Raw genomic sequence first — 11,653 nt, forward strand, 5'->3', positions numbered from 1 at the left:
AAGCAGTGGTATCAACGCAGAGTACTCATGTTACTATGGAAAATAAAATTTTTGTATTTCGCATTTTATCGAGTTGAAAATAATTTTAATGGATTATTGAGATTTTTGCGATTAAAATGACACCAAACACGCCAAAAATCGGTAATTTTTAATTTTATATATGTAATCAAAATTTTAATCGCTTATTTAATTAAAAATTACCGATTTATGTCATGTTTGGTGTTATTTTAATCGCAAAAACCTCATTAATTCATTAAAATAATTTTCAACTCGATAAAATGCGAAATACAAAAATTGTATTTTCTATAGTAACATGACATATGAATGAAAGATTATATTTAAAGGGAACCTCGCGGGAGAGACTTCGGAACTCTTTGATGATATGTCATCTCGCTTATTCTTTATTCATTCTCGCTTTCGCTTCGACGACATCGGGAATCTTTCCTTATCTACAATAATCACGATTGTAAACATCTTATACATAAAAACTAAAACTTTTAATTTGCATTTTATCGGTTTGAAAATAATTTTAATGGATTAATGAAATTTTAGCGATTAAAATGACACCGCAAACACGACATAAATCGGATAATTTTTAGTTAAAATATGCAATTTTAATTACTTGTCTAATAAAAAATTATCTGATTTATGTTGTGATTGGTGTCATTTTAATCGTAAAAAATCTCATTAATCTAATAAAATTACATTCAAAAATATAAAATAAAAATAAAAAATGCAAAAAAGCCGCATTTGTCACATAAATAAAATAAGTTAGAAAAGTAAAATAAAAAATAATAAGCCTCGAGAGAGATTCAATGCATACAAAAGAAAAAAAAAGAAAGGAAGAGAGAAGGAGAGAGGAGAGAAAGAGAGAAAGAGAGAAAGAGAGAGAGAAATTATACACACTGCTCGATGTTTCGAAATTTGCCAAATATTATAACGGAGGACTCTTTAAATATTATACTAGAATTCTTCAAAAATTGAAAAAAAGCATTCCTTATTTTTTATGTACAATATTTTTATTCAAAGTAGTAGTTTAAAAAAAAAAGATATATTGTATATACACATACATGTGTGTGTATATACCTATATATATATATATATGTATATATATATATATATATATATATATATATATATATATATACATTCTTATATATACATTCTTGCTCCCCATCCTGCAATCTCTCCTCTTTCTCAAACTAACGAGCATCTTGTGATTGCAATATATATATATATATATATATATATATATATATATATATATATATTATTAATATCTCGTATGTACTCGATATAATATATTTTTTTCGAATAATTGCATTTCGCGTGTTATCATATAATCTCTTATTTTCAATTACTGTTTCTCACTGCGACCGCAATATTACTGAGATAGCGCTAGCGCACAGCAATCTTTTTCGAGCGACACAAACTCCCATAAGACCATCGGTCTTTAATAGGGTGCTTTCCAATAACGACACAGAGCGACACAGAGTATCATTCTATCTTTGTTGTTCACTGGTATTGAAAGAAGATAGAATGATACTCTGTGTCGCACTGTGTCGTTGTTGGAAAGCACCCATAGGCCGGTATTCATAGTCCGATCTTATATTTAAGATCGTCTTAAGTCCGAGCTTGAGATGCTACGCAGCCATTTGATTGGTTGAATGGGGTCTTAAGTCAACCTCCGACCAGACTTAAGACGATCTTAAATATAAAATCGGACTATGGCCGGTATTCATAGTCGGTTCTTATATTTAAGACTGTCTTAAGTACAATCTTAAGATGTGATTAACCAATCACAGAGCCGTATTTGCATCTTAAGACATTACTTAAGACGGTCTTGAAATGAGAACGGACTATGAATACCGGCCTAAGGGTACTTTCCGATTCACACATGATGCGCATGAAGTGACAGAGAATCTATAATATGCGTGACATGAACTATAGATTTTCTGTCACTTCATACGCAACATGCGTGAATCGGAAAGTACCCCAATTGTAAAGCCTTGTATCCACGATGCTAGAAATCGGTCCAAATTCTCGGCCGAGACGTTTGTAGCCAATAAAATTGCCGCTTTTCCGTAAAAGCTGCAAATTAATTGGCTACAAACGTCTCGGTCCGAGAACTTGGACCGATTTCTAGCATCGTGGACACAAGGCTTAAGAGATGATAAAATAATACATGTATATAGTAACACGAGAAATGCAATTTAAAAAAAAATCATTTTAGAGTATATATATGTATATACGAATATATACGAAATATTTATATATATATATATATATATATATATATATATATATTATTTAAATATATCGTACATGTATATATTTCGAAATGACGATGTTTCTTTTCAAATTATAAAAACATTTATTAACAGTATTTTTTAAAAAGAAAAGTTGAACCTGACTCGTAGTACGTACACTTAAAAGTCCGTGGTTATCACGTTACTGATTGTGAGTCGGGTTCGATTCCCGTCACTCGCACTTTTTTTTAATTATTTATGCAAATTAGAATATTTATTCATGTAAAACAAAATTAATTCAACAATTTTTTTTAATATGCACTTTCAAAAAACAATTTTTTTAATGTACTCAGGAAACTGGATATAATTTTTATTTAACTTATAATCTGATTTTACACCTTATATTTAATATATTTAATTTTTTATATATTGCTTAAAGTTTAACGTCATAAAATTTTGTCCTTGAATTATTGTGGAACGCTACGCGCGAAAGGCGAAATCTCGTGCCTGCCGCCGCACGAGTCCACGAGACGCTCATGGTTGGTGAGACAAAGCCAGAGCGATAAATTGTTGGTCCTTGTCTGACTCATCTGTTTGGTTCTCAACTTGATTCTTATCTGAGTAGTTTGGATATGAACCATATCACGGATTCGAACCATTTACTACGTTTTTTACCGAGCGTAACGACGTAGTTTATGTCCACTTTCTCAGGGGGCGCATCAATACACGCGTCCGCTGAATCGCGGTGGCCGCTCTCATGTTTCTTTCTGATATTATGCAAAGAGGTAAATCGAAGTAACGTCGGTAATAAAGGTTGGTAATTTATCGATAATAACGTGGATAATTTACCAACCTTTATTACCGACGTTACTTTGAACAACTCTTTGCATAACATGTATTCCTATTAACTCAGACGATTTTTCGGGAATATTAAAAGACATTTATTGCTGCACTATCTCTTTGCAAAATATGTTCCCCTATTAACTCGGACGATTTTTCGAACGTCCTAAGAGACACGTGGCACATATGGGATACATAACCTGTTTCAAATTAAATTAAATTTATTAAATAATGCTAAATAATTTTTACAAATTGATGATACTCGTTAATAAAAAATTCATAATAATAAGAAATACAATATGTATCACTATGAACGTTGTTATTAACAATTATTAAAATATTTAGTCATGATGTGAAATATCGATGACAGCTTCTACGCGAAATATGTAATAAAATGCCGAAATAAGGAGAAAAAAAGAAAAAGAAAGAAAATACTGCATTTCAAAAAAAATTGTTAAAAAAAATAAAAGAAGAAAAATAAAATACTCAAAGTGATTTCATATTATTATATTATAATATTATATTGCGAGAAAATGGCGATTTATCAGGATGCAAAAGTAATTATGTCTTTATTAAAAATTATATATACTTATAGGGAGATAAATATTTGTAAATTTTTCGATATATTTCATATATTGCTTTATATTTGTTTATTCTCAAATATACATAATAAATGTTTTTTTTTTCAGCAAATCCAAGCATAAACATTGTTATTCATTCATGGTTATTCATTACATGCAGTGGCAAGGAGATATTTGCTAAGTATAATAAAGTACAAAGACTGTTTTCTGCTATTAGCTGTAATATTAATAAATATAAACAAGTGTGACATATGGGGACACAGGATTTTGTTATCAACATTGTTTTTTTATAAACGAAGGAATTGATGCAAGCAATGGAAGAGTCTCTGCTGCAGGTATCACAAGCACTTTACAATTCTGTTAATCAACTGTTATATATTTAAACAAATAATTTGAAAATTAAAATATAATTTCTATTACATTTATTATATTGATAAGATCATGTAGATGCACTGTTTCATTGCATGTTTGGATTTATGATAGGTGTTGAAACGCAGAAGATATCATATATGGAAGATGCAATTTCTCCTAAGGATACACAAGTACATATGAATTATGGCAGTGCAGATGTCACACAGACATTTTTCTGGCTTTTACAAAAATCTGTTTCCATACAAATTGTGCAAATCAAATTAACAAATTGGAGGATGAGTTGCTTTTGGATCTCTCAAATAAAGATATATTTCTGTAATGTGGATTTAAATGTATGCGCTCGCTTGTCGCTGAACCAATAGTTAGCTAAGAAGGGAATGCGCACGCAGGCGCTGGATGCGCACGCAACGATGACGCGACCCGCAAATGGCGGCAGCGAACAATACACAATGAGGCAAATTTGATGTTTTCCTAAAAAAAAATCTATATTCTAATAAAAAAAACTCATTTTGTAAAAATCGAGATTCTATATTGCAAAACTACTCTTGTATTTTTATTCCATTACTATTTAATATAATACATCACTAAAATATTTTTGTCATAAATAAAATAAAAAAAAAAAATACTGTTGCGCTGACAAATGATATCTTCTTAACATTTACAATTCTATGTGATCATTTTCATATATAAACGTATATATTAATTTATTTAGGGGTAATACTTCGATATTATTATTGACAAAAATATCGAAGTATTATACCCTAAATAAATTAATATCGATAATTAGTGGAATAATCTTTTGGTGAATCCACCAAACCTCGACCTTTTCGAGCACCTCGATAAACAGTTTCAAGAATATCTATCATCTCCTGCTTATCTTCCAGTATCCAGTTTATCTTGTTGTTGTTACCGGCCCAAATCTATCATAATATATTTGTTCCTGAAGAAAAACATCACCGTACATGGATCATACAGTTCATACCTATAAAAAATATATTATCAATTATTACATCATACATTACATTTTATACATCATTATTATCATTATTATTATTATTACAATTCATTTTGATTAAGATTAATTAATGAATAACCTCTTTTCTTTAATTATTCAAAATTACTCTTTTTTTATTTCAAATTTTCCTTTAATTAAATTTAAAATAACCTAAATAATATTTATATTGCTTATATTGTAGACGTTATATTATTTATATTTAAAACAACTAATTTGTTGTAAATTAGCTATAATCGTCGCTTCACAAAATGAATTGTTGGTCATATAGCTAAATTCATACGTACATTTTATTAAAATCTGGTACTTTTGTGATGTCGACCACGTAAATAACAGCAAAATTTTGAACCATTTCTGCAATATTATAGAGTACTTCATCCATTTTCATGCACATTGGATCCCAATCGTGCCCAAACCGAATAACCTAAGAAAAATGTTATTTTATTATTTTATCAATATTTTATATATTTTAAATGTCATTTTTCAATTTTACACGCGTGCAAATTCTTGGATTAATCTTTGTGTTGCAAAAATTCTCTATTTCTCTATCGAATAATTTAAAAAAATATATATCACGTTAGAAAAACTCACCATGACTCTATCTTCTTCCGACAGAATGGCTTGATCGACTTGATAACCGTTTTCCAAATGCGTTAGCATGTAAGACATTTTGAAATATTTTATATATATGTAAATGCGTAAAATTCAGGTATCCCCAATTGTAAGAAACGTCGAGCGGGTTAGGCACAGGACAGCCAAGGAAAACCAAGTCCAGTCGAGTTCAATACGTACTTAGACTTCGTCTATTTAACACGAAACGTCTCACTGACGCAACAGACGCTTACTTAATCTTTATCTTAACGCGTACGACCGTAATTTCGTCTTTTCTGCTTCACTACCGGAACACGAACACGAGTCCCCTGTACTTGCACACGCCACACGCCGCCAGAAACCCGGCTTTCCGGGTCACGTGACTCTCGAGCTCCAATGAGGAGCGCTCGCTTGTCACTGAGCCAATAGTTAGCTAAGAAGGGAATGCGCACACAGGCGCTGGATGCGCATGCAACGATGACGCGAGTCGCAAATGGCGGCAGCGGACAATACACAATGAGGCTAATTTGATGTTCCAACAACATTCCTAAAACATTACAGAAGCATGTATATGTTTTATTACTAACTTTTTAACTTTTAATACTGTTGTATGTGGCGCTACTAGGACACGGAAACGTTTGACGTGCGGCAAGAAGCGAAGCGATAGCCAATCAACGTACAGCTTTTTGCCGCGCGGTAAGCGCGTTTCCGTGTCCTATGTGCAGAAGCCTTAAGGTACCATTTCATGCGCAGCGTATTGCCGCAGCAGTTCGTTGCTATTGGTTAAAGAATTGTTACTAGATGCTGCAAAATAAATTTCACCACATTTTGCTTCAGCACTGTGAAGTTCAATCGAACGAACAGCAAAGCAGCAAAAACACGCAACAGCAACAGTCTTCATTTCCTCGTCATCATAACAAAAAATGGCATTGAGTCAGGTATATGTATATTTATTATATTATACTTATTTGTTTATTATATTATATATTATATGTATATTATGCATTTTTATTATCTTGAAATGAGAACAAAAATACAAAGGTTGTTAATTTGTGCTTTCATATATACATTTCAAATTGCTCGATGGAAAATTAAACATTCTTTTATTTTTTATTTTTTTAAATTTATATTTTATTATTTATTTTATTTATTTATTTTTTTTATTTAACTGCACTAGCTGCTGCTGCAATTACAATTTTTTGTCTTCGCAAAGTTTTAATATTATGTTTTTGAATGGTTTTCTCACATTCTTTATGCCACTGATATAATTTCTGATTGTATGATTATTAAACTCAAAATTAAAAATAAATTTAAAATTAAGCTCAATTCTGCTATATTATTTCTAAGTTATAATTTGTTTTTGTGCTACTGCTGCTGCAGCTGCTTTTCATGAGCAGCAAATATGCTTTAGTAAATTTTTATCACGTGACTGATTTGCTGCTGCAGCATGCTGCATATGAAAAGGCACCTTTACGCGACTTGGTGTTGCGCGTTCCGAAACTAGCAACAGTGAATACACATTTTGTCTAAAGTTGTGCATGATCGACCTGTTTCGATTTGTGTAAGTATTGCTAATATTTTATGTTTCTTTTCACCGTATTTTTTACTTTATATTTGTTATACCTTAATTATTATATTACATATATAATTCATTCTATATATATGCCATGTGCGATGCTGAAAATTGAAACGATATTTGTAGGTTAGTTTTGGGTTATACATGCTACGTGTCTAACCGGCGAGAACGAGAGTTCGTGGTTGCACGGCATGATCGACCTGTGTACTACGTTTCGATTTGTGTAAGTATTGCTAATTTTATGTTTTTTTTTATTGTGTTTTACTTTATATTTGTTATTCTATATATGCCATGCGCGATGCTGAAAATTGAAACGATATTTGTAGGTGTAATATACTACGTATCTAACCGACGGGAACGAGAGTTCGTGGCTATTGTTGCACGAGGCATACAAACAAATCGTGCGGCGTAAATTAATCTGGATATATGTATAGTTACATTTCACGGATTTTTTGGAGTCTTACAAACAAATTTTGAGCGACGTGTAAAAGGTGAGTCCTTGAATAGAGCGGAAGACAAAAAGAGGGAGGAAGAGAGAGAGCAAGAGAGAGAGAGAGAGAGAGAGAGAGAGAGAGAGAGAGAGAGAGAGAGAGAGAGAGAATTTTACTTAAATATCTTAATTATCTATTAATTATACCTACGATATATATCTATTAATTATTATAATAAATATGAGTAATTCTACAAAAAATATTTTTGTTTCGAAACGCCATGTCAGACGAATTATTGCAAATCAGACAAGTATAGATATTGCGGGGTCTTCATCTAGACAAATTGTAGAACAATCAGATACAGTGAATTTTTGTATTAAAGATTATTCAGACTTGCAAACATGTTCTCTTCAAAATATTGAAAATATTGAAAGTAACAGTATTATATCTTTAGAGAATACACATCTTCATCAATTACCCCAGAATTTTATTAATGAAAAAGACAATAATAATAAATTGTTAAATTCTAATGTAGTAAATATCAATGTTAATAATAAGGGTAATGATAAAAAATTCAAAAATGCTATAGCTGAGTGGGCTGCTTCATATAATATTCCCCATAACGCCTGTAGCGCATTATTAAAAATTTTACATAAACATACATCTTGTAACTTTCCTAGAGATACGCGAACATTATTGAAAACTCCACGACAAAATAATGATGTTGTAAAAATATGTGGAGGCGAATATTTTTATTTAGGTTTACATAATGTTATAAAGAAGATGTTATTAAAGTCTAATGATAAATATATTGATTTACTTTTAAATATCGATGGCCTTCCTTTAGCCAAATCTTCTCATGCATCTTTATGGCCTATTCCATGTTCAAATACAAAAGATAATACTGTATATCTTGTTGGGGCGTATTTTGGATATAAAAAACCAGAATGTTCTAATATTTATTTGCAACCTTTAGTAAATGATTTGATTGAATTAATAAGAGAAGGTTATTTTTATGTTGACAATATTATCAAAATTAGATTGTTAAATTTAATATGTGATGCTCCTGCAAAATCATTTGTATTGTGCGTAAAAGGTCATATGGGGTTTTACAGTTGTACAAAATGTGTGATTAAAGGGGAATATGTAAATAACAGAATTTGTTTTCCAACTAGAGTAAAATCATATCCTTTAAGAAGAGATGACTTGTTTGCTATTAATGCTTTCAAAGATTTCCAAACTGGTTATACTATATTCAATAATATTCCAAATTTTTTACCTATAAGTAATACTCCACTAGATTACATGCACCTTGTATGTTTAGGCGTAGTTAAAAAAATGTTACTTCTTTGGACAAAAGGACCACTTTCTGTCCGTTTAAATTTAAGATCAATTAATAAAATATCACATTTATTGATGTTACTTAAAAATTCTACGCCAAGTGAATTTGTTAGAAAACCTCGATCTATAAACGATATTAAATTATGGAAAGCTGTAGAATTTCGTCATTTTCTTTTATATGCAGGTCCTATTGTATTAAGATATATATTAAAGAAAGATTTATATTATCATTTTATCTCACTTCATGTGGCTATCACAATTCTCACACGTCCAAATTTAATATGTCATACAAATTTTATAAATTATGCGGAAGCTTTACTTAATAATTTTGTCTTATCTTTTGAAATATTATATGGTAAACAGTACATATCACATAATGTTCATAATCTTTTACATTTATGTTCAGACGTTCGAAGATTTGGTCCATTAGATAAATTCAGTGCCTTTCGTTTTGAAAATTACATGTCAAGCATAAAGAAAAAAATAAGAAAAAATGAAAAACCTTTACAACAATTAATGAATAGATATAAGGAAATAGAATATATGGACTCATTAAAACATAATTGTAATAATAAGAAATTATACATTTGTAAATATTTGCATAAAAATGGACCAATATGTAGTGATCACAATGTTACATCACAATATCTTCAAATATCAAATGAAATGTTTACTATAAATTGTAAAGGTTTTAGTAATAACTGGTGTATTTTAAAAAATGATTTATGTGTTCTGGTTTGTAACATAATTGAAGACAATAATGAAAATATTTTTCTTGTTGGTAAGAAGCTTAAATATGTAGAAGATGTGTATAAAACACCTTGTAAATCTAGCCAATTTAACATTAGAATGATGGTCACAAGTAGTGATGATATTTTTTGCTGGCCAATTACAGATGTAGTATATAAAGCATGGAAAATTTCTTATAGAAATGATTCAAATAATACATTTGCAATATTTCCGCTGAACCATGGAGTATAATTTTGTAAATTAACATATTTATTGTATATACAAATACACATACACACACACACATACAACAAACTTTTCAGATTTGCTACCGAGAAAAATGAATAGGGATAACGAATATAATAATGGATTTATAATTGCTGAATTCAATGACGGACTACAGTTAATACCAGCAATATGGTTCAACCCAGAAAAACAATCGTGTATATGGCCCGGCCATTTCAAAACCAAATTCCGCATAAATAAGGCTATAATAACAAAAGAAATACCACGAGAAGAATTTGAATGGGAAGAATTACCAATCAAGAGAATCTTTGGCAAAGCAGGTAAATGTTGTATTTTCTCAAGCATATGCATATCTTTATATATATAGCTATATATACAGATATTTTTAATTATTATTATTTCTATTTTGTTTTTTAATTTTAGAGACTTATGAAAAAGGCTTGGAAAAATTGATCGTAGCACAAGATACATCTAATTTAGAAAATAGTGAAATTTCATCTGATGAATTGAAAGAACAAAGAAAAAAAAGAAGACGGAATAATGCCAAAAGAAATATATCATCTTCTTCAGAAGATGTTCTTTTGAAAGAAAATAAAGAAAATCGAATGCCTCAAAATAAAAAAATATTACCTTGTTTTCCACAAATAGAACATTTTGTGCCTAATTCTAACAATAAGTCGCAAATTATTAATTTTGATAATGAATTATTCGGAAAAGTTTCTCTCTCTACTAATAGAAATATAATAACTTATGGTCAGTATAATTATATGTAACTGGTAATCTTACTATGGCAATTATATGACAAAATCATAACTCATGTTTATAAATACGCAGTGTTATTAATATTTAGATATTCTTTGTGTATAGGTGTCAATAAAAGAATGTCTACAAATGATAAAAGCACTTTTCAAAAAAGCAGATATGGATGTTCTATAAATACTGGTGAAGAAAATATTTTCTCTGATGGTACGTTTTATATATTCTAATAATTTTTTATATTACATAAAAAAATATATAAACGTATTTTATGTATAACATATAGGTAGTAAATAGTGTTGTTAATATTTATATATTCTTTGTGTATAGATGTCGATAAACGAATGTCTACAAATGATAAAAGCACTTTTCAAAAAAGCAGATATGGATGTTCTATAAATACTGGTGAAGAAAATATTTTCTCTGATGGTACGTTTTATATATTCTAATAATTTGCAGTTCGGATCGAGACACCGTAGCGAGCAGACGTGTTTCGTCGCGGTATCAACAGTCCAAGCGAACAATTGCGCGCGCACGCGTTTAAGTGTCTTCACAATAACTGTTTAGTGCTGTGCCTTAGTCTCAAAAAATTTAATTTTTAGCCATCAAACTGCTGTTGCAGTTTGACTAGCTACACTCCAACAAAACTACGATCATGACCTCTGACTACAGGAGTCATGATGCACAACCTCTCCAAAGTTTGTCTCAACAACCGTCTCCCTCAACCTACGCAGCCATCACAGGGAAAAACACCCGTCCAAAGTATGAACATGGTGTAATACTCGACTCCATCGAAGGTCTTACGATTGATGACTACATTGATGAGCTAGAGCAGCTGATCAACATCAACAACATTAGGTATCTCTCCAAAATATGCAAAGGACGAGTCGGCTGCTTTGTAACAAGTCAACTGATAGCCGACAGCTTAG

General features: G+C 30.4%; 1 pseudogene across 1 annotated transcript; it reads right to left on the minus strand.

The window, feature by feature from the left end:
• Positions 1-4,812: 4,812 nt before the first annotated feature.
• LOC145948396 (thioredoxin-like protein 4A) lies at positions 4,813-5,738 on the minus strand (annotated as a pseudogene). The gene is made up of 3 exons (XR_014427350.1): positions 5,646-5,738; positions 5,342-5,478; positions 4,813-5,024 (listed from the first exon to the last, which is right to left on the minus strand). The product of XR_014427350.1 is annotated as a thioredoxin-like protein 4A (transcript).
• Positions 5,739-11,653: the final 5,915 nt, after the last annotated feature.

This window comes from Prenolepis imparis, unplaced genomic scaffold (genome assembly GCF_030444845.1).
Source record: "Prenolepis imparis isolate NDT839.2.m4 unplaced genomic scaffold, iyPreImpa1.0 SCAF_2, whole genome shotgun sequence".
NCBI lineage: Eukaryota > Metazoa > Arthropoda > Insecta > Hymenoptera > Formicidae > Prenolepis > Prenolepis imparis.